At 43.3% G+C, this 25,295-nt stretch overlaps 1 pseudogene; it reads right to left on the bottom strand.

Annotated features, from left to right (window-relative positions):
* On the bottom strand, positions 1-23,049 carry LOC114107396 (signal-regulatory protein beta-1-like; annotated as a pseudogene).
* Positions 23,050-25,295: the final 2,246 nt, after the last annotated feature.

The raw sequence follows: 25,295 nt of genomic DNA, 5'->3' as shown, positions 1-25,295 counted from the left end.
TCAGGACTTCTGTTTCCTGTGGACGTAAATGGCAGAGACACTGACAGCCATTAGGGTCTTGAGTCCAAGTAACAGGGCTATGAGGTATGAAGCAAGATTACAATTCACTTTTCCTAAAATCAAAGGACAGGAGGACCATTAGAAGGGCTCCCGGGAGTCAGCCCCAGGAACCTGCACTTGCTCTAACTGAGGCTCCCTGGGCCCAATGTTGTGAAGCTTGAGCACACACACCTGTCCTGGCTGCCCTGGTCAAGCCTGAGGCAGAAGCCCAGTCAGAGTTTCCTCAGTCCCACTCAACCAGCCCCAGGTCCCAGGGTGTCCTCACTGATGGGAGGTGAAAACGTGTGCTCCGTGCACACTGCCCACCCAGCCATTCCAGTTCCCTACTTGATCCTCACTATCCCATGGGGAGGGATTATCATCTCCTCCAGAGAAGGAAACCGAGGACTGGGCCCAGAGAGGTTACGCCCCATTATCCCATCATCTCGGGGGCCCCTAGGAATCAATGGCATATAAAGGTGACACCGTAGATAAAATGGACCAAAATTCCTTAAGAACAGCCTACCCCAATACACATATTAAGAAATCAATCATATGAATGGCCCTAAACTACTAAGGAAATTTATCATTTTAAAACTCAGGAAAAATTTCTTGATGCTCATATGTTTTCCCAGGGAAGTTGCACCATGCAATTAAAGATGAATTAAAATGAATTCTGGTGCACCGAAACCAGCTATAAAAGGAATTTTGGAAAAATCGGAATATATGCTCCAATTATTTCAAATTATTGGAGAATTTTTGTTAATTTTATGATAATAAGCTGTATAATAAACATGAATACTACCTTTATTATTAATTTTCTTATCTAGAATAATGCTGTTGGATTTGTAGAGGAATGTCCTCTGTCATTTGACCATTCCAGATGTGGACTCCACTTGCAGTGGTGTGCATACCTGGCTAAGTGATGAGTAGATGGGATTAGGCAGCTCCCCCATGTATCTCTAACTATGAGGGAAACTGTCATTCACTGCCTACCTACCATTAGTCTTCCTGCAGGAAGGCACAGGGACAAATCCGTGGCCCATGAGGACCGTGATAGGGCATGCTGGAAGGAAACTGGCCCTTGAAAAAGTCTTTTGGAGTCTGGACCCACTCCTGTGTTACACAGGGAACTAAGTCACACTGGGCCACAGAATGGAGTCTCCAGACAACTGTGGTGTTTGGGACAATGTTCAGGGGAGAGGGAACATTTCTTTCATTAGCTTTATAGGCTGGTGATTTCCTTGTCCCCAGGGACCTTAGATTTGCCTTGAGTTGTGTAGATGGATCTCCGGGTGTGAGGGCAGGAAGTCATCAGCAACACCCCTGTTGCTCCCCAGGGCCATCCTAGTCCTCTTTCACAGGGTGCAAAAAAGGACACTGGAGACAAGTTGAAATTTGCATGTTGTGATGGTGATTGAGGTTGCCACTACGGCTGCCCAGAGCCTTTGTCTTTCTGTGTGCATTTCCGGAATCCTTCAGTTTCTAGAAGACCATCTTTTTGGATTTTGATTGGAATTGTGTTGATTCTAGAGATGGGATCAGTGAGGAGTGATCAGTCCCTCTGAGTATGTATTCAGATTTATTCAAAAATCCTTTAAGAGCTGGTTTTGGTGCATCAAAATTAGTATTAATTCATCTCTGGATTGGGCCATACTTAGTAGCCCATCCTCAGGGAGTCCTTTCCAAATTTCATCCAGGAGAGACAGAATTTTCTAGGTAAGGAAACAGATGAGTATGGAAAATTCCAATATGGAATGGAGGCTGGGCAGAGGATAACAGAGTAAGGAGCAGGGAGAGGCCCCGAGGAAGGATAGCAGAGCACTTGTTAGGTGCAGAGACAAGAGGCAGGACGATAGGATAGGATGGTCCCCTCCCTCCCTGATTATCTTCTTTAATATTTGTTTATGTCAGAAGACCCATGGAGAGATGGATCAAGCTCTTCACAGAGGAGACTCTTGGGGTGAGGATGGGGGCGGGATTGCAGCTGACTTGATAGTTCTAGTATAGATTTATAGACTTGAGAATTATTCTATAGTAAACATGAATATACTTTACCACTTAAAAAAGAGACTGGATATAAAAAGACCCCATCAGCTGGAGTGCTTATCATGCCAGGAGATGTTCATACCCTGCTCTTTCTGAGACATTCAGCCTCTGGTTCCTGGAGGTGGCTGGCTGCCCATCATGTACCACCTGGCAGGTGAACACCACGTCCCTGCTCTGGGAACATAAGTCCACCAGGAGCCAGCTCATGTGGTTATATGTCCCATCTTTGTTCTCTGTGATGACTGAGGTGGATTCGGTCCTGGACACATTTCCATTCTCCACCCAGGGCAGCTGTAGGCTCCGGGGGTACAACTGCATCACCTGGCAGGTGACGTTCACAAGATTCCATGCCATGGTGGGCAGTGGGGTGACCTCTGTGGAACTGAAACAGCACAGGCAGAAGCTGTGACCTTATGGCACAGACAGCTGAGCTCCTCCCAGCATGGCAAGGGCCTCCCTTGGGACAGTACCAGGTGTGAAGCAGGGACTCAGACATTGAAGGTTTGCACGGGAGTGAATCACTAACCACAGGGCCTGCCATACCAGAGGTGCCAAGTGACCAGCAGCTCCTCTTAGGGTAAAGTGAGTAAGGTTGACAGGCTGCCTGCAGCAAATGAGCAGAATAGATGAAACCTCCCTGCACATCAAGGCTTGGCTCTGGGAGGAGCTCAGCAGTGGTAGTTGCTTCTGGTCAATGAAATGAAGCCACCACTGATGCTGGACACAGGGCAGGAGTCCACATGTGCATGGAAGGTGACAGCACTGCTGGGAATTAGAGCAAATGCTCCTGGGGAGCAGCAGGCTGGGTGGCCAGATGTGGGTTGGGGTGGGGAACAGGGTCCTATACCTTGTATGGTGTCAGACAACTTGGCAGTCCCACAATGAGGAGGGCCCCCCTGCAGGGTGAAGTGGGCACCTTGCAGATGATCTGAGAGTGAACGTCCTTGGGGCCCAGGGTCACTTGGGCTGTGCTGGGGGGACACACTGTAGGACACACTTTCTCCAGTGGGGTCCACGCTGGTCTGGGTGTACAAGAGCTCATTCCCATTTTTGAACCACTTGAGGGTGATATTTTGGGAGGAGAAGCTGTGGGACTTGCAGGTGAAGCTCACCATCTGCCCAGGTGTGGCCCTGGTCACAGGACCTGACACCACGGGAGGAGAAGGTCTGGCTGAGGAGGAGCTTTGGCAGACAAGTCAGGAGATTGGGAGACCCCCCTCTGGCCCCAAGTATGTGACCCTCTGCAGAACCTTGTGAGTCATTTTTATTTTTTTGTTTGTTGCACTGGGGATCGACCCTCAGGTGCATGCCAAGTACATGCTCCGTCCCTGGGCTACACCCAAATGACAAGACTTCATTTTCTTAATCCTCCTAATGAAGCTCTGTGCGTGTGTAGCCCTGTGTGGTGTCCCTTCTCTTTGTCTCTAGGCGAGCACAGCTGTCCAGGCAGACAGTGAGGACCGTCAGCCCAGGTGCTGCCCCAGGCCTGAGATCCAAGCCTTCCTCTCAGCACCAGGGCACAGCTATCAACCTGGTCAGTGAGGAGCTTGTGGACCTTTCTCACTCTTTTTAATATCTGTTTCTGCATGCTGACCTGGCATCCTTGCCACCCAGGGAACTGTTTAAAGAAGCAAATACAGGGACAAATAGCACCAGGACACCATCATGAATAGGGGAACAAGGCTGTTTGAGTTTCATACACATGTATGACATGTGCTGCGCAGCACATCTCTTCCCAAGCCACACGGAGCACAGTTGGCTTTGATCACATAGGGCTGCCTCTGGAAAATCAGCAAAGAGTGGGGTGCATTGGCTCAGTCCGAAATCTCAGCAACTGGGGCGCCGAAGCAGGAATACTGCAATTGCAAGGCTAGGTTGGGAAACTTAGCCACATCCTGCCTCAAAATAAAAAAATAACAAGAGCTGGGGATGTAGCTCAGAGGTGAAGTGCCCATGGGTTCAATCCCCAGTGCTAAAAACAAAACTAGACTAAACAAATCTGGCAAACACAGGTCCTCCTATTGGCAGATTTTATTCTGTGCAGGGTTCATCCACAGGGGGTTATGAATTCACCAATTATTCTCATTTCCACAAATATACCATGGGTCTCACCTGGGCCAGGGACTGAATTGAGAGGGAGAGGATGAAGGGGTGCTTTTCTGAATCTGGGTCACTTTGCATTGGAGTCACAGGTCACTGAGTGCAGAGGAAGCCACAGGGCTGAGTTCTGACTGATGGCCCAGGCCCCTGAGCAGATCCTTAGGGCATTCAGGGGAGAGGATGAGCAGGACAATTACCTGTGGACAGGAACTTAGAGGGGTCCTTTGGTGTCTCCAGATTGCTCATTACCACCGAACACCTTCTACAGCTGTCACCAGGCAACAAATACCATGAATATTTGTATCAGCAAATATTGACCTCCCTGCCTGACATGCACCCAACACTCAGAGGGCACAATATGGAGGGTGTCACTGAAGAAGTGGAGTCACCCAGACCACAGCAGCTGGAAGTCCCTACAGGGATTAGGGATTTGGATCAAAGGCCACTGATCAAGAGCTGCTCAGCATCCTCACACTGTCCTGAGCCCTCGGAGCCTCTCAGCTCTTGAATCCCCACCTTTCCCATGAGCGGGTCCTAGTGAGAGCCCATTATGAGATAAGGCTCAGGAGGGACATGGCTGGCCAAACCCACCCAGGATGGGGGAGAGGTGAAAAGAGCAGACTCCTCCACACAGGAGGATTACTCAATAATTTTTTCTGCAGATGGGGGTCCTGGGCTGACACTGGATCTGAGCGGGCTCTGTCGGGAGACCCTGCCACAGGGCCCCAGAGAGCTGAGCCCAGTACTTGCTGTTCTGAAGCAACCACACTGAGAAACGCCTCCCGTGCTCTCCTTCATTGCTAGAGGAAAACCCCAACTTTCCTTCTGTGACTTCAGGACATCTAGCTCAGGGTTTTTCAGCCCTGGCTGTGTGTTAGAATCTTCTGGAGTAAGTGAAAACTTCAGATGCCCAGACCCATGTCAGAGACTTTAGAATAAAATTTCTAGTGAAGCCTGGGTCTGGGGGATTTTGTCTTCAGTTTTCCCCATGATTCCTATGCACAGCCAGTGGGGAGCCCCCGACCCCACCCACCACAACAGTAAGAACAACTGTAACATCTCCACAGGAAGAAGGCTTTGCCCTTGTTCAAATAATGGAGCAGCTTTGTGTGTCCTGCTGGGGCATCTCCCCGTGGAAGGAGATCCTGGTCCACATTCAGGAGAGGTTCTCCAGTCACTGTGGGCTTCAGGGTGTGAATGTCAGTGGCACCTGAACCTTGGGAGATAGATGAGGAGCAGAGACGCTGCTCCCTGCCCAGTGGGTCAGGTCAGGGTCTATATTGAGCCCCTCCTGTGCCCTGGCTCCTCTGTGGGGACAGTGTCTGTTCCTAGGGCAGCAGGAGCCTGGGCTGGAGTCAGGTCTGGGCTCTGTTCCCTCCTGGCATTAATGTGCTGCGTGAGAGAGGGCCTGCTGGGCCTCCAGCTCCCCAGGTCAACAGTGAACCCGAGCCTGTCAGAATCCTCTCAGGTGCTGTTCCAGGAGGGGAAGGAAGGAAAGCATGCCCTGCCCCCTCCCTGCTCTGGAGGGTCTGGTCCTCAGAGATGGATAGGAACACTAGCCTGGTGGGAGGAGAACTTTACCTGCTCTGCTCCCAGCTCTTTCCAGAGCATCCTGGGTGCTTGTGGTATAAAGAGAAGGCTCACCCCCACAGGGGCAGTTCTCTCTGAAGGCAGCAGACACAGTCTGGCTCTGTGATTGGCAAGTCCCTCAAACCCTCAGAGCCCTCAGCTGGGGAGCCACAGGACAGGCCAGACTAGAAAAGGTCAGGGCTGGGATGCAGGCAGGTGAGGGGTGCAGATGCCCCCCATTTACCAGCCATGGAGCCTGGACCAAACAGTATGGCCCCCTCAGGCCTCTGTCTCCCTGACTTGCTGAAGGGGTGACAGCAGGTCATGACATGAGCACCCAGTGCTGCTCCTGCTTCTCAGCTGTGGCCCCCAGGATGGAGGGCGTGACCCCTGACCTCCTGTCCCACCCCAAGGAGGAGGAGGCAGCTGCACTCACCTCGCACAGACAACTCGGTGCCTGGTCCAGACTTATACTCCTTAGTAGTGGTCGATTTCTGGAACTTCACACAGTAGTAGGTGCCGGCGTCTGCTGGGGTGACATTACTGATGCGGATGGAAAAGTCCCTGTTGTCCCTCTTTGTTGCATCTGAGGGATTTGTGACTCGGGGGAAGTGGCAATCTTTGAAGTTGTAGATCAACTCCCGGCCTGGCCCTGCCCCCTTAAACCACCGGGTGGGCCCCAGGGGGAGCAGGGAGGTCACAGTGCAGTGCAGAGTGGCCGACTCTCCAGCAGCCACAGACACTGACTTCTCAGGCTGAATCACCTGCAGCTCCTGTGCAGCCGCCCCTGGGGGGAGACACAGGGTAGTCACTGTTCATCCTGGGGATCCTCTTGGTTTAACACGTGGTATCAGCAAAGCCTGTCACTGACTGAGTGCCCACAGAGTGGCCTTGAGCCACAGGGCATGTGTCCTCACACTGAGCCTCCCCTGGCCTGCACCTCCACACTGTGAGACACCTGCCCCTGAGGCCCAGAGCCCTGAGCAAGGTGGAGGGAGGGGACTTAGGGCCTGAGCACCCCCCCCCCCCCCCGAACTCTCATGTCACCAACCATGTATTGCTTTTTCCCTTTCTGGCCACAAGGTCACTGGTACAATGGACCATGACATTGGGTGGGGTCCTGTGGCTCCTTGAGACTCCTGAGTTTTGGGGGCTTGATGGGTACAGTTAGTGGGAAATCCATTTCACTGTGAGAGTCTCTGGCTCAGCTTCCCTGTTCCACAGAGATTCCCAAGCTCATGATGGGGTTTCCTTCATCACCTTGGAGTGATCATAGTGCATACAGCCATGAACTTGCAGCTCAAGTAAGAAATGAAACATTGCTGAACCCGCACATATTTCCCCACAGTAAAATCAAATTATGTAGGTTTCTAATGCCGCTGTGACAAATGACTGCACACCTAGTGCCTAAGATAATAGATCTATCATGTTATGGTTGTAAACATGAGAAATCAAAATTTCCCATCACTGGGCATCCACCCAGGGGTCCTCATGAGAGCTATGTTTCTTTACAAGGCTTTGTTCCCTATTCTTCACATCCAGGGGGTTGCCTGAGCTGCTTCCTTGTTTCCCATCCTCCTGTTACTCCACCCTCTTGCCTCCCCCATCCCATATCCTTCCCTAGCTCACCCTCCTGCCTCCTTCTCCTCAGGACTTGGTGGGCCCAACTTGATTAGAGACCAGCAATGTGAAGCAGCTGTCTCCAACATGCTCTAGGAAAATATGGAAAAGTAGAAAAGGAAACGTGGAATGTGATCAGCAAATTGACAACATCAATAAAGGGAGAGACAGTATAAAAATACACGAAAGAGACATTTGGGAGTTGTAAAACTCAACTAACTGAGAAGTTCATTGGAGATTCCACCACGGATTTGAATAGGCTGTTAAAAATCATGAAATGTGGAGCAGGACCCATTGATATTGCTGAGTCTGCAAACAGAAAAGAAAAAAAGGGATCTTAAAAAGACCCTAAAGTCCATTCAGGATATTACAGAGTACACTGACACACTTATGAGAACCCCAGAGGAGAAAGAAAAGAGAAGGGCAGCAGTTTATTTGAAAAAGAAATGTCCTCCACAATCTTGAATGTGATCAAGTATATGAATGTTCTAATCCAAGAACAAACTCCAGGTACCATCAACATGAGCAGACCCACACTGAGGCACATTGTAGACCAATCTGCCAAAGCTAAAGTAAAAGAGAGAATATTGAAGCAGAAGGAGAGGCCTGTCCACCACATACAGGGTTCCTCCTAAGGTTTGTATCAAGTTCTTAATGATGGGAACCAGAGGCAGCAAGATGATGTGTCTACAGTATTGGAAAAAAAAAAGGTACTAAGAATTCTCTACCTGGCAAAGCTGTCCTTCAACATGAATGAGAAATGAAGATATTCCCACATAAACAGAAACTGAGCAGGTCACTACCTCTAGAAATGTTCTGCAAGAAATTCTAAGGGAGTCCATTAAGTTGCAATGAAAGGATGTTAGATAATAAGGCCAAATTGTACCACAAACTAAAGATCCGTTGTATCACAAATGATTTAAACTTCCTGATGTCTCAATATCCCTACAAGTAGATATGAACACTCCATTCAGCCAACAGGTTCATCAATGCAATAAGCTGTTCTCTGTCCCAAGTTCCCTTGCTGCTCTCCCTGGACTGTGATCTAGTGGCATCCACACACACCTGTGAAATCCCTCACAATGTTGGCTTGTGTGCTCTGCAGGGACCCCCAACAAGGTTCTTGCCCAGGGGTTCTGTCTCTAGAAACTATGTTCCTGATAAATCCTTAATTTCTTGTGCCTCTCCAGGTGCAGTTCCCACAGCTCTGTTGGCTTGGGCTTTAGGTGGCTCATCAGTGGGATTAACCCTCCCATTGACAACACAGTGGAGATGAGGAAGGGAGGTTCTAAAGTCAGGTGCAAAGTCCCTGGGGCATGGCCTCTGACTGCTCATGCCTCACTACCTGGCTGTCCCCAGTGGCTCCACTATGTTGCACAGCTCTCTGGCCTGCTGGCTGACTTGTGCCCTAGTGCATGCAGCTCACTGCTGGTGCCTATGTAGTTCTATGAGGTGCTGAGTGTCCCTTTATGAGTGCTAGTGTGAAAGTCAAGGGGGCAGAGGGCCACAGAACAGCTGGATGAGCCTGTCCACAGTGTCCAACATGTGGTGAGTGGCATTAGTGAGAGATAATTCCTTTTCTTCCCTCTTGACTTTACATGGTTCCCCAAATGACTCCTCCTAAATGTCCATGCTGCACTGCTGACAGCCCCTTCTCTGATGCGTTCTTGCTGATGTTGATCTCCACCTCCCACCCCGTCCGTGGCTGCCATCCAAGGTGATGGGTGGCTCTGGTACAAGGGGAACAGAGGAAGGAGCAATTTGAGCCCTCTCTCCTTCAGATGCCCAAAATGTAATTTGAGGTTATAAATCTCCCCTGGGAAATGTGCTTGGACTTTGAAGTGCTGCTGCCATTGACAGGCTATGAGTCTCTCTCTTAAAATTAAATGGTCACAAATAAAGAATTTAAAAGACACAGTTGAGACCACTATTGCTCCTCTGGATTGCTCCCCTGTCCTCTGCATTACTCAACTTTGTTTGCTGTGGTCAACACCTGACAACAACAACTTAGAGGAGGAAAGGGTATTTTGGGCTCACAGTTTCTGAGCCAGTCCACTGTCAGCTGGTGCACCAAGGCATGATGTCCATGAGTGGAGGGCGTGTGGTGGACAACTGCTCAGTCCATGACAGTGAGTGCAAGGAAAGAGAGAGAGAGAGAGAGAGAGAGAGAGAGAGAGAGAGAGAGAATAGTGGTGGGAAGAGCAAGTGCATATGACAGTCCAGGGATAAAATACAGTCCTCAGGGACATGCCCAGGGACTTCTTTCCTTCCGCCAGTCCACACCTGCCTATATGATCACCACACTGGAATTCCAACACACTCCTGTCAGATGGCAGTCATCAAGAATATAAACTACAGATGGTGGTGAGGATGGGGAAAAAGGAACCTTTACTCAGTGTTAGTGAAAATGCCAATTACTAAACCTACTATGGAAATCAGTGTGGAGCTTCCTCAAGAAACTAAAAACAGAACTACTGTATGATGAACTCTATCACTGCTTGGTATTTATCTTAAAGAATTGAAGTCAGTACACTGTAGAGGTACGTGCTTATCTATTGTTATGGTTTAGACATGAGGGGTTGGTCACAAGCTCCTGTGAGACAACACAAGAACGTGAGAAGGTGAAATGATTGGGTTATGAGAGCCTTAACCTCAACAGTGACTTAATCCCCTAAACGGAATTAACTGAGGGTGACTGCAGTCAGGTATGGTGTGCCTGGAGCAGGTTGGTACATGGGGGCATGACTTTAGGGTCTTTATTTGTTTTGTAAATGCAGTTTTATCTCTTTCTTCTTCTTGGTGGCCATGTCCTGACCTGCTTATTCTGCCACATACATCTGGTATGATGTTGTGCCTCAACTCTAGCCCAGAGGAATGAAACTTCTATAGGCTGAGACCTCTGGAAAAATGAGCTTTCAAATTAATCTATTCCTCCTCTAATTGTAGTGTCAGGTTTTTAGCTCAGAGCAGAAAATAAGATGACTAAGATATCCATGTTTATCACAGCACAACTCACAATAACCAAATCATGAAATCATCTAAGTGTCCCTCAACAGATAAATGGATAAAGAAAATGTGCTACATTTACACAATGGAATTTTTGTTAAGCCATAAAGAAGAATGAAATTATATCATTTTCAGGAAAAAATGTAACTGGAGGTCATCATGTCAAGCAAAATTGGAGAGACTCAGAGAGACAAGCAGTGTCTTCTACCTGTGGAAGATAGAGGGGGATAAACAGAAATCATGAAAGTAGAGGGGAGGAAAGGGAATCCGGGCGGGGGGGGAAGGAGGGTGCAGAGAGGTACTGGGGCATTAGGAGTGAATTTAATCATTATGTTATATGCATGCATGAATATGCCAGAAAGAAATGCATTATTTTGTGAAATTCATATGTCCTCTGACTCCAAACAAACAAACAAAACACAAAAACAGTGAAAAAGAAAGAGGAACAAAGCCCCCTGCTATCTTTCCAGCAGAGGAGGTTGGATGACCTTTGCAGATCAATGTTGAGGGACGGTTCAACCTATGTCAGCATCATAGCTGCTGAAAAGGCTCACAGCCAACACAGGCTTGCAGCCTAGTTAAGGGAGCAGCCTGGAGTCTCCACAGTACCTGTGCATTGGAAAAGGATCTCACATCATCTCCCCACCAACCCCAGAGCCCAGGCTGCTGTAGTGGTGCCATCCTAAGAAGTGAGTTAATGCCTGAATTTTTACTGCTTGAGGGATTGAACCACTATATATACCGCACTCTGGTAGCACATAATTGATGAAATAATAAGGAATGAAATTAGTAATCAATGATAAAATAAAGAATAGAAGTTACTTTAACACCTGGAGGCTAAATCATATGCTATAGAATGACCAATGGGTAGCAGAAGAAATCAGGAATGAACATAAAAATACTGAGAGGTAAATGGAAAGAGTGATACAATTTATCAAAATCTCTGGGACACTATGAAGGCAGTTCTAAGAGGAAAATTCATTTCCTTGAACTCATTCATGAAAAGAAGAGAAATTCACCAAATAAATAACTGAAATCACTCTCAAAGCCCTAGATAAAGAAGAAAAAATCAACACAAAACACAGAACAGGATAGAAAATAATTAAAATGAGAGCTGAAATCAATAAAATTGAAACAAAAATAATTTTAATAATTGAAGAAACAAAAGGTTACTTCTTTGAAAAAAGAAATAGAAGTGATAAACCCTTAGTCAAGCTAACAAAGAGAAATAGAGAGAAAACTCAAATTACTAAAATTAGTGATAAAAAATAAAATATCACCACAGACACTACTGAAATGCAGAAGATAATCAGAAACAATTTTGAAAATATATACTCTAATAAAAATAGAAAATCTTGAGGTCATTGCCAAATTTTGATAAACACATGACCTAACCAAATTGAATCAGGAAGGCAGAGAAAATTCAAACAAATTATTTTAAGCAATGAAATTGAAGATGCCATCAAAAGCTTACCAAAAGACCCAGGCACAGGTTAGGTCCAGGACCTCCCACACCACTAGCAACCCACTTTGGAGCCCAAGCCCAGGTCAGAGTCCAAGTCCAGGCCCAGGACTGCCTGGCAGACCCATGTGGGAGCCCATGTCTAGGTCAGACCCAGGACCACCCCAACTGATCCACCTGGGAGCCCAGGCCTAGCCTGCCTCTGTCTCGGGACACTGCAGCCATTACCATACCTCCCCATGTAGTAGCCTCCACCTTGGGACAACAGAAAGGGTCAGGAGGCAGCTTAGTCTTGAAACAGGCAGCCCCAACCCTCTGTAAGGCCCACACTTTCAACCCCATCTGTGAAAGTGGTTGCATCCATCTTGGGACACTGGCTGGACTGGAAGCCCATCATCAAGGTAAAGTCCAGGTAATATTCTGGGTCACTAGAAGATTATAGTGTAGAAACTGTAATACCTCAGATCAAATCTGCAAGAAATGAAGACACATAGATGACATGAAAAAACAAGGGAAGAAGGTGCCCCAAATAAACCAAGATACTACAATAATAGAATCCATTGACAAGGCAGTTGATGAAATGTCAGAGAAGGCATTCAGAATGTACATAATTAAAATGATCTGAGAATTAAAGAATGACATAAGAGAGCAAATACAGGCAACCACTGATCACACCAACAAAGAGATAAGGGAGCCAATAAAAGTAGCAAAAGATTAGTTCAAGAAAGAGATAGAGATTCTGGAAAAAAATACAATCAGAAATCCTTGAAATTAAGGAAATAATAAACCAAATAAAAAACTCAATACAAAGCATCACCAACAGACTAGGCCATGTGGAAGACAGAATGTCAGATAATGAAGACAAAATATATAGTCTTGAAAATAAAGTTGACCACACATGAAGATGGTAAGAAACCATGAACAGAACATCCAAGAATTATGGGCTAGTATCAAAAGACCAAATCTAAGATTTATTGGGGTAGAGGAAGGAATAGAGATTCAAACCAAAGGAATGCACAATCTCTTCAATGAAATAATATCAGAAAATTTCCCAAACATGGAGAATGAATTGGAAAATCAAATACAAGAGGCTTACAGGACATCAAATGTATAAAATTATAGCAGATCTACACCAAGACACATTATAATGAAAATACTTACCATAAAGAATAAGGATAGAATCTTTTTTTTAAAAGAGAGAGAGAGAGAGAGAGAGAGAGAGAGAGAGAGAGGGAATCTTTTTTTTTTTTTTTGTAGATGGACACAACACAATGCCTTTATTTTTATGTGGTGCTGAGAATTGAACCCGGGTCACACCCGTGCTAGGCAAGCGCTCTACTGCAGAGCCACAATCCCAGCCCAAGGATAGAATCTTAAAGGCCGCAAGAGAGAGGAATCAGATCCATATGGGGGAGCCCAATTCAGATCTCAGTGGATTTTTCAACCTAGACCCTCAAAGCCAGGAGATCCTGAAACGACATATACCAAGCTCTGAAAGAAAATGGATGCCAACCAAGAATCTTATATTCAGCAAAATTAAGTTTCAGATATGATGACAAAATAAAACACCTTTCATGATAAACAAAAGTTAAAAGAATTTACAGTAAAAAAGCCTTCACTACAGAGCATTCTCAGCAAAATATTCCAGAAGGAAATGAAAAACAAAATGAAAATCAGCAAAGGGAGGAACTACATTAAAGGAAAGACCAATCAAAGGAGAAACCAAGTTGAGTTAAAAACCAAAAATAAACCAAAATGCCTGGGAATACAAATCATATTTTAATAATAACCTTGAATGTTAATGGCCTAAACTCATTAATAAAAGACATAGACTGGCAGATTTGACTTAAAAAGAAGACCCAACAGTAGACTGCCTTTAAGAGATTCTTCTCACAGGAAAAGACATCCACAGACTAAAGGTGAAAGGGTGGGAAAAAATGTACCACTCACATGGACTGTGTAAAAAAACAGGGGTTTCCATCCTCATATCAGATAAAGTGGGCTTCAAACCAAAGATAGTGAAAAGGGATGAAGGAGGACATTAAGGTATTCATACATCAATAAGACATAACAATCATAAGTATCTATGCCCCAAACAATGGGGCATCTATATGTGTAAAACAAACCCGTCTCAACTACAAGAATCAAACAGACCACAACACAATCACACTGAGTGACTTTAACACAGCTCTCTCACCACTGGATAGATCTTTCAAACAAAAACTAAGCAAAGAAACTATAGAACTCAATAAAATAATTAGTAATTTAGACTTAACAGACTTATATAGACTATTCCATTCATTGAAAAGTGAATACATTTTCTCCTCAGCAGCACATGGATCCTTCTCCAAAATAGACCATATATTATGCCATGAAGCAAGTCTTAGCAAATACAAAAAAATAGAAATATTACCCTACATTCTATCTGATCATTATGGAATAAAATTATAAATCAATGATGAAATAAAAAATAGAAGCTACTCCCACAACCGGAGACTAAACAATATGCTGTTGAATGATGCTTGGATAACAGAAGACATCAGGGAGAAGATAAAAAAATTCTTACAGATATATGAGAACTCTGATACAACTTATCAAAATCTCTGGGACACTGTGAAGTCAGTGCTAAGAGGAAAGTTCATTGCCTTGAGCTCACTCATTAAAGAATAAAAAGCCAAAAAATAAATGACCCGACATTACATCTAAAAGTCCTAGAAAAAAAAGAACAAACCAACACCAAAAGTAGTAGAATACAGGACATAATTAAAATAAGGGTGGAAATCAATGAAATTGAAACAAAAGAAACAATTCAAAAGATTGACAAAACAAAAAGCTGATTCTTTAAAAAAACAAATTGACAAACCCTTAGCTACCTTAATAAAGACAAAAATAGAGAAAACTCAAATTACTAACATTTGTGATGAAAAAGGAAATATAATGACAGACACCACTGAAATACAGAGGGCAATTAGAAACTATTTTGAAAATTTATACTCCAGTAAAATAGAAAACCTCAAAGACCCTGACACATTTCTAGAGGCATATAATTAACCCAAACTAAGTTAAAAGGACACACAATTTAAACAGATGAATTTCAAGCAAGGAAATAGAAGATGCCATCAAAAGCCTATCAACCAAGAAAAGCCCAGGATCAAGCAGATTCACATCTAAGTTGTATAAGACCTACAAAGAAGAATTAATACCAGTACTTCTCAAATTATTCTATGAAATAGAAAAGAAGAAAACCCTTCCAAATTCATTCTAGGAAGCTAGTATCATCGTGATATCAAAACCAGGCAGAGATACATTAAGAAAAGAAAATTTCAGACCAATATCCCTGATGAACATGGGTGCAAAAATTCTAAATGAAATTCTGGTAAATTACATACAAAAACATATTTTAAAAATGATGCACCATGATCAAGTGGGGTTCATTCCAGGGATGCAGTTTGGTTCAACATATGGAAATTAATCAATATAATTTATCACATCAATAGACTTAAAGATAAGAATCATATGATTATATCAATTGATGCAGATAAAGCATTTGACAAAACACAGCATCCCTTCATGTTCAAAACACTAGAAAAACTAGGGATAGTAGGAACATACTTCAACATTGTAAAAGCTATCTATGCTAAGCCCAAGGCCAACATCATTCTAAATGGAAAAAAATTGTAAACATTTTCTATAAAAACTGGAACAAGACAGGGATGCCCTCTTTCCACCACTTCTATTCAACATAGTCCTTGAAACTCTAGCCAGAGTAATTAGACAGATGAAAGAAATTAAAAGGATATGAATAGAAAATAAGAACTTGCCGCAGTCTGTCTGGGCACAAAATAACCGAGCCACCACACAGCCTTGTAGATTCAAACAGCAACTCTTTATTCCCGAACTCTCACCGACACTCTACACACACATTCTGGGAAAATACACTCCCTCCACTGGGCTCTGTGTACCAATACTCTCAGAACCCTGGGAGAACTCAACGGGAACTCCAAAGGAGCGGGTGCCTGAGGCAGCAGGATACGCCCTAATCCTGGAGCCGCCCTATTCCCAGCAGGATCCACCCTAAACCTGGAGCCACCCTAATCCCTGAGCAGGGTCACCTTTCAACCCAAAATGCCATGTGTCATTTCTACTTGGCTATAGCTTTCAGCAAGAACTCAAACTATCATTATTTGCTGCTGACATGATTCTATAGAGAATCCAAAAACTCTACCAGAAAACTTCTAGAATTAATAAATGAATTCAGCAAAGTAGCAGGATATAAAATCAATACCCATAAATAAAATGCATTTCTATACATTAGTGATAAACCCTCTGAAAGAGAAATCAGGAAACTATCCCATTCACAATAGCCTCAACAAACAAACAAACAAACAACAAACAAAAAACATGGGAATAGAAGACATAGAGACAAATCCACGTAAATACAGTTATCTTATGCTATACAAAGGCACCAAAAACATACATTGGAGAAAAGATAGCCTCTTCAATAAATGGTGCTGGGAAAACCAAAAATCCATATGCAGCAAAATGAAACTAAACCCCTAGCTCTCACCATGAACAAAAATCAACTCAAAGTGGATCAAGAACCTAGGAATTAGACCAGAGACCCTGCGTTGAATAGAGGAAAAAGTAGGCCACAATCTTCATTATGTCGGCTTAGGCCCCAACTTCCTTAACAAGACTCCTAAAGCACAAGAAATAAAATCAAGAATCAATAAATGGATTGAATTCAATCTAAAAAGTTTCTTCTCAGCAAAAGAAACAATCAATGAGATGGAGAGAGAGGCTATATTTTGGGACCAAATTTTTGCCACATGCACATCAGATAAAGCGGGAATCTCCAGGATATATAAAGAACTCAAAAACTTAACACCAAATAAAAAAAAAACAATCAATAAATGGGCTAAGGAGCTAAACAGACACTTCTCAGAAGAAGATATACAATTAATCAACAAATATATGAAAAACTGTTCAACACCTCTAGCAATTAGAGAAATATATATAAAAACTACTCTAAGATTTTATCTCCCCCCAGTCAGAATGGCAGTTATTAAGAATACAAACAACCATAGTGTTGGCGAGGATGTGGGGAAGAAGGCACACTCCTGCATTGCTGATGGGACTGCAAATTGGTTCAACCAATATGAAAAGCAGTATGAAAATTCCTTAGAAAACTTGCAATGAAACCACCATTTGACCTAGCTCTCCCACTCCTCAGTCTATACCTAAAGGACTGAAAATCAGCATATTATAGTAATGCAGCTGCATCAATGTTTATAGCAGCTCAATTCACAATAGCTAAACTGTGGAACCAACCTATATGACCTTCAATAGATGAATGGATAAAGAAATTGGGACACACACACACACACACACAATGGAATATTACTCAACATTAAAAGAGAATAAAATTATGGCATTTGCAGGTAAATGGATAGAGTTAGAGAATATCATGCTAAATGAAGTAAGCCCTCCCAAAAAACCCAAAGCCGAATGTTCTCTCTGTTAATTGGAGGGGTGGGGCATGGGAAAAATGTAGAACTGTGATAGCACAAAAGAAGGGAGGGGGTAAGGGGGCAGGAAAGATGGTGGAATGGATGGACATCATTACCCTAGGTACATGGATAACTGCACATATGGTGCGACCCTACATTGTGTACAACCAGAGAAATGAAAAGTTGTGCTGTAATTGTGTACGATGAAACAAAATGCATTCTGCTGTCATATATAGCTAATTAGCATAAATAAATAAATTAATTTTAAAAAGTTGATCAACAACAACAACAAAAGCACAGGAAGGATTGTCAGCCTATTTCGAACAGTTCTTCAAAGAAGAACTAACATCAATCCTCCTCAAATTATTCCATGAAATAGAAAAGAAGGGAACTCTTCCAAACTCATTCTATGAAGCTAATATAGACAAAGACACATCAAGGAAAGCACACTTCAGATCAATATCCCTGATGAAAACAGATGCAAAAATTCTTAATAAAATACTGACAAATCACATAAAAATGTGGGAAGCCACCCTGGATGAACACACCTTTAAGTCTTGATGCACCCGGGTTCTGAACAATTATAGCGTCACAGTAACTTGGACGTTACCCCAGCTTGGCTCCAGGAGTAGGCGTCACCTGCTGGGGTTGCATTACACTCACCTGTTCTTTTGTAATCCTATCCCTTCTGCCTTTTTCAGATAGTTTTAGAAATAGTGTCCCACCCGCCCCATAAAAGCCCACTTCTGAATGTGCTCGCTTTCTCTCGCCAGCCTCTCGTGACATTCTGTTGCCCCCCTTTTGGGGACCCTGAGGCCGGGAGATGGGAAAGTTTTCCTGAAACTTATAAAAGGTATTCTGTGTCTGTGTGGTATTTTGCATCACCCCAAATTCACACAAGTGACTTTAGTTCAGCTGCCTGTGCTGGTCAGGGGCAGCAAAAAAGCATATAAAAAAGATAGTGTACCATGATCCAGTGGGGTTCATACCAGGCAAGGTTGGTACAACCTATGGAAATCAATAAATGTAATTCATCACATCACATTAAACCTAAAGATAGGAATTACATGATTATATCAATAGATACAGAAAATGCATTTGATAAAATATAGCATTGATTCATATTCAAAACACTAGAAAAACTAGGGATAGTAGGAACATATCTCAACATTTTAAAAGCTATCTATGCTAAGCCCCAGGCCAACATCATTCTAAATGGAGAAAAATGGAGACACTCCATGTATAAACTGGAACCAGACAGGGATGATCTCTCACAACTTTTATTTACCATTGTCCTTGAAACTCTAGCCAGAACAATTGGACAGAAGAAAGAAATTGAAGAGATACAAAGAGGAAAGGAAGAATTCAAACCATCCTATTTGTTGATGAAATGATTTTACATTTAGAAGACCCCAAAACTCCACCAGAAAACTTCTAGAACTCAAACATGAATTCAGAAAAGTAGAAGGATATAAAATTAAGACTCATAAATTGAGTTTCAATATATCAGAGATGAATTAACTGAAAGAGAAAATAGAAAAAAAAAACTATCTCATTCATAGTAGCCTCAAAAATATTTGGGAATCAATCTAACAAAAGAGGTAAAAGACTATTAGAATGAAAAGTACAGAATATTAAAGAAAGAAATTGAAGAAGACCTCAGGAGATGGAAAGATCTCCCATGTTCTTGGATAGGCAGAATTAATATTGTCAAAATGGCCATACTACCAAAAAATTATACAGATTTAATGCAATTACTATTATAATTCCAATGATGCTCTTCATAGAAATAGGAAAAGAAGTCATGAAATTGATTTGGAACAATAAGAATCTCAGAATAGCAAAAACAATCCTTAACAAGAAAAGTGAAGCAGGAGGCATCACAATACCAGACTTTAAATTATACTACAGAGCTCTAGTAACAAAAACAGCATGGTTTCAGCACCAAAACAGACAAGAAGACCAATGGTACAAAATAGAAGACAAACAGATGCATCCACATACACAGTTCTCTTATACTAGACAAGGCAGCATAAAACTACACTGGAGAAAAGATAGCCTCTTTGCAAATGGTACTGGCAAAACTGGACAGCTGCATGTAGCAAAATGAAATTAAACCCATATCTGTAACTCTGCACAAAACTCAACTCAAGTGAATCAGGGGCCTAGGCATTACACCAGAGACCCTGTACCTACTAGAAGAAAAAGTAGGCCCAACTCTCCATCTTATCAGCTTAGGAAGCAAATTCCTCAACAAGACTCCTAAAGTGCAAGAAATAAAATCAAGAATCAATAAATGGAATGATATCAAACTAAAAAGCTTCTTTACAGAAAGGGAGATAATCAAGAATGTGAACAGAGATCCTACAGAATGGGACAAAATCTTTGTCACTTGCACCTCAGAAACAGCATCAATTTCCAGGATATACAAAGAACTCAAAAAACTTAACACCGAAAACAAACAAACGAAACAAAAATCAGAACCACAAACAAATAACCCAATCTATAAATGGAAAAGGAACTGAACAGTCACATCATAGAACAAGAAATATGATTGATCAGTATATTGATCAATAAATATATGAAAAAATGTTCAACATCTATAGCTATTAGAGAAATGCAAATTAATACTAAGCTGAGATTCCATCTCACTCCAGTTGAATGATAATTATAAAGAGTACATGTAACATTAAAATGTTGGCAAGGGTGTGGGGAAAAAGGTACACTCATGCATTGCTGGTGGAATTGTAAATTGGTGGAACCACTGTGGAAAACAGCATGGAGATTCCTCAGAAAACTTGGAATGGAACCACCATTTGACTCAGCTATCCCACTCCTCTGTTTGTACCCAAACGGCCTTAAATAAGCACACTACAGTGACATGGCCACATCTATGTTTAAAACATCTTAATTCACAACAGCTAAGCTATGGAACCATCCTAGGTGCCCTTCAACTGATGAATGGATAAAGAAAATGTAGTATATATACACAATGGAATGTTACTCAGCCATAAAGAAAAATGAAATCATGGCATTTGCCAGTAAACGGATGGAAATATCATGCTAAGTGAAATAATCCAATCTGAAAAAAAAAAAAAAAACAAAGGCCAAATATTCTCTCTGATGTGTGGAGGCTAACAACAAGGGAGGGTGAGGAGGGTGAGGAGGGATGAATAGTTTGTTGGATTAGACAAAGGGGAATGAAGGGAATGAAGTGGGAGATGGGAATAGGAAAGACAGTAGAATGAATTAGTTGTAAATTTCCTGTGTTTATGTATGAATACACTAACAGTGTAACTCCACATTGTGTACAAACACAAGAATGGGAAGTTATACTCCACGTATGTAAAATATGTCAAAACACACTCTACTGTCATGTGTATCTAAAGAGAACAAATAATTTTTTTTAAAAGACCAACATCACTGCTGTTATTTCATTCAACCAAGCGAAACTAAATTCCCTTGGAGTTTCTAGATCACTCACAATGACCACAAGCTGCCCCATGGCTTTGGAGGCAAACATCTTCCCCTCATGGTCTTGTCTACATATCATAAGAGCAACAGTTGTCTGGTGACCCTTTGCCTCTCTAGGACTTAGATGCTCTGTAAATACTGATCACTTCAACTGCTCCCCACAGCTACCAAAGTCTGATCAGGAGAAGATAGAGCAAGAACTGGACCTCTGGTGTGTTTCATCCGCAGGATAGCGTGGCTTTCCCATGCTTAGTCCCTTACTGGGTATCAGAGGGGGTCACTTCCCACCAGCCCCTTGGCTAACTGAAGCCCTAAGAATTAACCTAGAGGACATAATGGGAGTCACAGCAGGGACATCTGCTCTCATGCCCTGTGCACATTCCCCTCCTCAGTGATTCCCACCCAGGCCACCCCATTTGCAGTAGCTCTCTCCCACAGAGTCTCCAGTTCCCTTTTCCAGCTGATTGTTTTCACTTCACATTGATCACTGTTCAATATGTCATATGATTTACCTATTTGTTATGTATTGATCACCACCATTGTCCCTAGAATGATCTTAGCTACACAGGGCAACTCCTTTGCCTCTTTTATGCCCAACACACTGCAAGTTTCTTTAACAGTTCCTGGCACACTGTAGGTGTTCAATCAATGTGTGCTTATTTTATGAATTTCTCAATGCAACACCCGCTGCATTTCAGACGTCTATTTGAAATGCAGAAATTTTGTAGAAATGGCCACAGGTTGATTTCCCATATAGAATACTTGGCAGAACAAAAGCTATTTGCCAGATATAGGCAGGAAGCAGAAGAGCCCAGGAAAAAAAAAAACCCCACAAACCATCTTTCCCTAACCCCACCATTCTCTAGGCCCATTTGCAGAAGTTGTAGAAACTGTGTCAATCAGGCAGCATATGCCAGATTTACTGATTTCACTTACAAATTAAAACTAGGCAGAGAGAGAGAGAGAGAGAGAGAGAAGAGAGAGAGAGAGAGAGAGAGAGAGAGAGAGAGAGAGAGAGAGAGAGAAGAGAGAGAGAGAAGAAACAAGATCAAAATCCTCCTTGGGTGTCTAGACCACTCATGATTAATTAAGATTTACCAGGCCTTTGGAAGCAAAAAATCTGCCCTCCCATGGTCTTATGCTACACATCATTAAAACAGAGTCAGGTCCCAGTGTTTGAAGATGGGTGGTTGAACCATGAGCTCCGGATCAGACTATCTGTATCCAAACCCCAGCCCTAGCACTACTATTGAGTGACCACAGAACTCCTGGTACTTCTGTTTCTTATCTATAAGGTGGGGTGACCAGAGTGTCTGCTGTGGGTATCATGATCACATGACAGAGAGTTGTACAGCATCTCAAGAGAGTCTGGCCCATGATGAGTGATCAAAGAATTGAGATTTATCACTCAGCAGATTTCCTGAGTCTGGAGCCTTCCACTGGCACCCTATGATGTAATAAGGGTAAGGACATCGTCACAGCCTGTGTCAGTCAACTTTTCATTACTGTAAGTAATACCTGAGACAAATCCACTGATGAAGAGAAAAGCAGGATGACAGCTCACAGTTTTAGAGGTTTCAGTCCAGCATAGATTGGCCCCAAGGCTATTGGGCCTGTGGGAGGTAGGAAATCAGGGTGGAGAAGGCAAGATGGTTGAGGACCTGTACCTCAAGGCCAGACAATGAGAGAGAGAGAGAGAGAGAGAGAGAGAGAGAGAGAGAGAGAGAGAGAGAGATCACTCCCTGCATGGCCTTGAGGTCTTGGGGGTTCAGGAGTTATGAGGACTTAAACATTGATCCTCTGGAGAGATGCTCTGTGAGCTGAAGTATTATAATATACAAGTCATTCTTGTCACTGCTGTTTGAAGTATCAGCTGATGTGATGCCTCTGGCCCCAGCTGCAGGGGAGGCCTCCCAGAGACAGAGCTCAGGACTCTTGGTCTGGGCTCCAGATAATGCCCTGTCCTTGCCATTGGTGGCAGAGTTTGTGTTTGTCCTGAGTCCCTGGGAGTCCAAGGGCAGAGCTGACCCAGGGGCCCGGACAGAGGACTCTCCCCAGACAGTGCTCACTCACCTGTGAGTCCCAGCAGGAGGGTCAGCAGCAGGACAGGACAGGGACACTGGGGCCGGGAGGCAGGTGCAGACATGGTGGAGCCCTGAGGAGCCTGCTCTGTCCCAGTGTCTGTCCTGGGGAGATCCCTGACTCTGCTCTATGGAGAGAACTGACACCTGCCTCCCTTGTTGCAAGAGGAAGTGACTGTGGCAGAGTGACAAGCAATTTCCTCCAAAATTGTGAAGTAGAAACCAGGAGCACAGACAGCAAAGGTTAAGGGTCTCTCATGCTGCATGTTAAGAAGGAACTGGACAGACCTCGAGGAACAAGACAAGACTCCTTCCCCTGGGGCCTGGGCTGGCTCCATATGACCCTTCATGGTTAGTTGGGCGTTAGTGATGGTCAATTTGGGAGTCCCAGGACAAGAAAGGTGAGCCCCAGAATCCTGACCCTGAGACCCTGGTGTGACTGGCTGGTGGTCTCACTCTGCAGCAGCCTCACTAAGTGCTACTCAGCAGAGGGAGGAGGAGGGGCCTGGGGCCTACTCAGTGTGAAGGAGGGACTGGTTATTTCCTGCAACGGCCACGGATTTTTCTCTTTAAAAGATTATAGTTACCCGTAATAGTTGGTTCATCCTGACAAAACCATACATGCATGGATTTTGGTATTGGTTCCGGGTCCCCTTTTCCCTCCCGTCCTCACACCACTTGCCTCCTCCTTCTTGATTTCTACTAGACTTTCTTTTGCTCATCTCTTCATTTTATTTTTGATTGTTTTTAAAATTTATATATACAGATGAAATTCCCTGTGGGATATTTATACTTGCACTTATCATGATTTTTAATGGCTCATTCCACATTTCCTCCCTTTCTCTGTCCCTCCCCTCTGACTCTTGATCTACTTGTATAACCCTGACCTTTCCTGTACTTTATCCTATCTTTTCTCCTTCTTTCCCTTATTTAACTCTAGCTTCCACAGATGAGAGGAAACTTCCCAAGTCTGATTTTCTGAGTCTGACCTGTCTCACTTAACATGATGTTCTCCATTTCCGTCCATTTTACCAGCAAATGCCCTAATTTCACTGAGGATAATTCCTCTGTGTATAAAAACCAGAGTTTCTTAATCCGCTCATCTGTTGGCAGGAGCCTGGTTGCTTCCTTAGTTTAGCTGTTGTGAACTGTGCTGCTATAAACATTTAGGTGGCTGCACTCCTGCACTGAGCTGATTTTAGATCTTTTTGAAAAACACCAAGGAGTGGGATGGCGGGGTCACGTGGTGGTTCCCTTCCTAGTTATTTGAGGACTCTCCATGCTGCTTTCCTGAGTGGTGGCCTTCACCACTGTGTGAGTTACACTTTACTGACATCCTCGCCAACACTTATTATTATTTGTACTCTTGGCATTCGCCACCTGACTGCAGTGAGATGATACCTTAGTGTAGAATTGACTTACATTTCCCTGACGACAAGCATTGTTCAACATTTTTTCATATACACATTGGCCATTTGTGTTTCTTTTAATGTTTCTGTTTGATTTTTTGGACCATTTGTTGATTGGGCTACTATTTTTATTGTGATTTAGATTGAATGTATTTGAGGTCTTTACATATTCTGAATATTAATCTCCTGTTGGGGAAGTGGCTGGCAAAGATTCTCTCCCATTCTGTACAATCTTTCTTCGTTCCCTTCATCATTTCCTTTGCTGTGCACAAGATTTTAACTGATGGAATCCCTCCTTATTGATTCTTGGTTTTCTTTCTTGCACTTTGGGGGGTTTTGTTAAGGAAGTTGTCACCAGGATCTACATCATGGAATGTTGGCCCTATGTGTTTTTTTTTTTCCCTAGTGGTTGTAAGCTTTCTGGACTAATTCCTGTGTCTTTGATTCATTTTTATGTGACTTTTATACAAGGTGACAGGTATGGATCTGGTTTCATTTTCCTACATATAGGCAGCTATCCAGTTTTCCCAGCACCATTTGGTAAAGAGGGTTTTTTTACGAAATGTATTTTGTCAAATAGCAGATGGCTGTGAGCATGTGGGTTTGTCTCTGTGCCTTGTATTCTTTTCCATTGGTCTTCATGTCTATTTTGTGCCAATGCCATGCTGTTTTTATTACTGTAGCTCTGTAGTATAATTTAAATTCAGGCACTCTGATGCCCCCAGCATCATTTTTCTTGCTCTGTAGTGCTTTGGATATTCTGAGACTTATTCTTCCAAATGCATTTAAGACTTTTTTTCCAATTCTGTGAAGAATGATATTGGCATTTTGATGGGGATTCCACTGAATCTGCATATTACTTTTGGTAGTATGGCCATTTTGAGATATCAGTTCTGCCTAGGAAAGAACATGGGATGTCTTTCTATCTTCTAAGGTTTTCTTCAATTCCTTATTCAGTGTTCTGTAATTTTCATGG

This window comes from Marmota flaviventris, chromosome 2 (genome assembly GCF_047511675.1).
Source record: "Marmota flaviventris isolate mMarFla1 chromosome 2, mMarFla1.hap1, whole genome shotgun sequence".
Classification (NCBI taxonomy): domain Eukaryota; kingdom Metazoa; phylum Chordata; class Mammalia; order Rodentia; family Sciuridae; genus Marmota; species Marmota flaviventris.
Note: the sequence above shows the minus strand (reverse complement) of the source record. Positions and strands in the feature narration are given on the sequence as shown.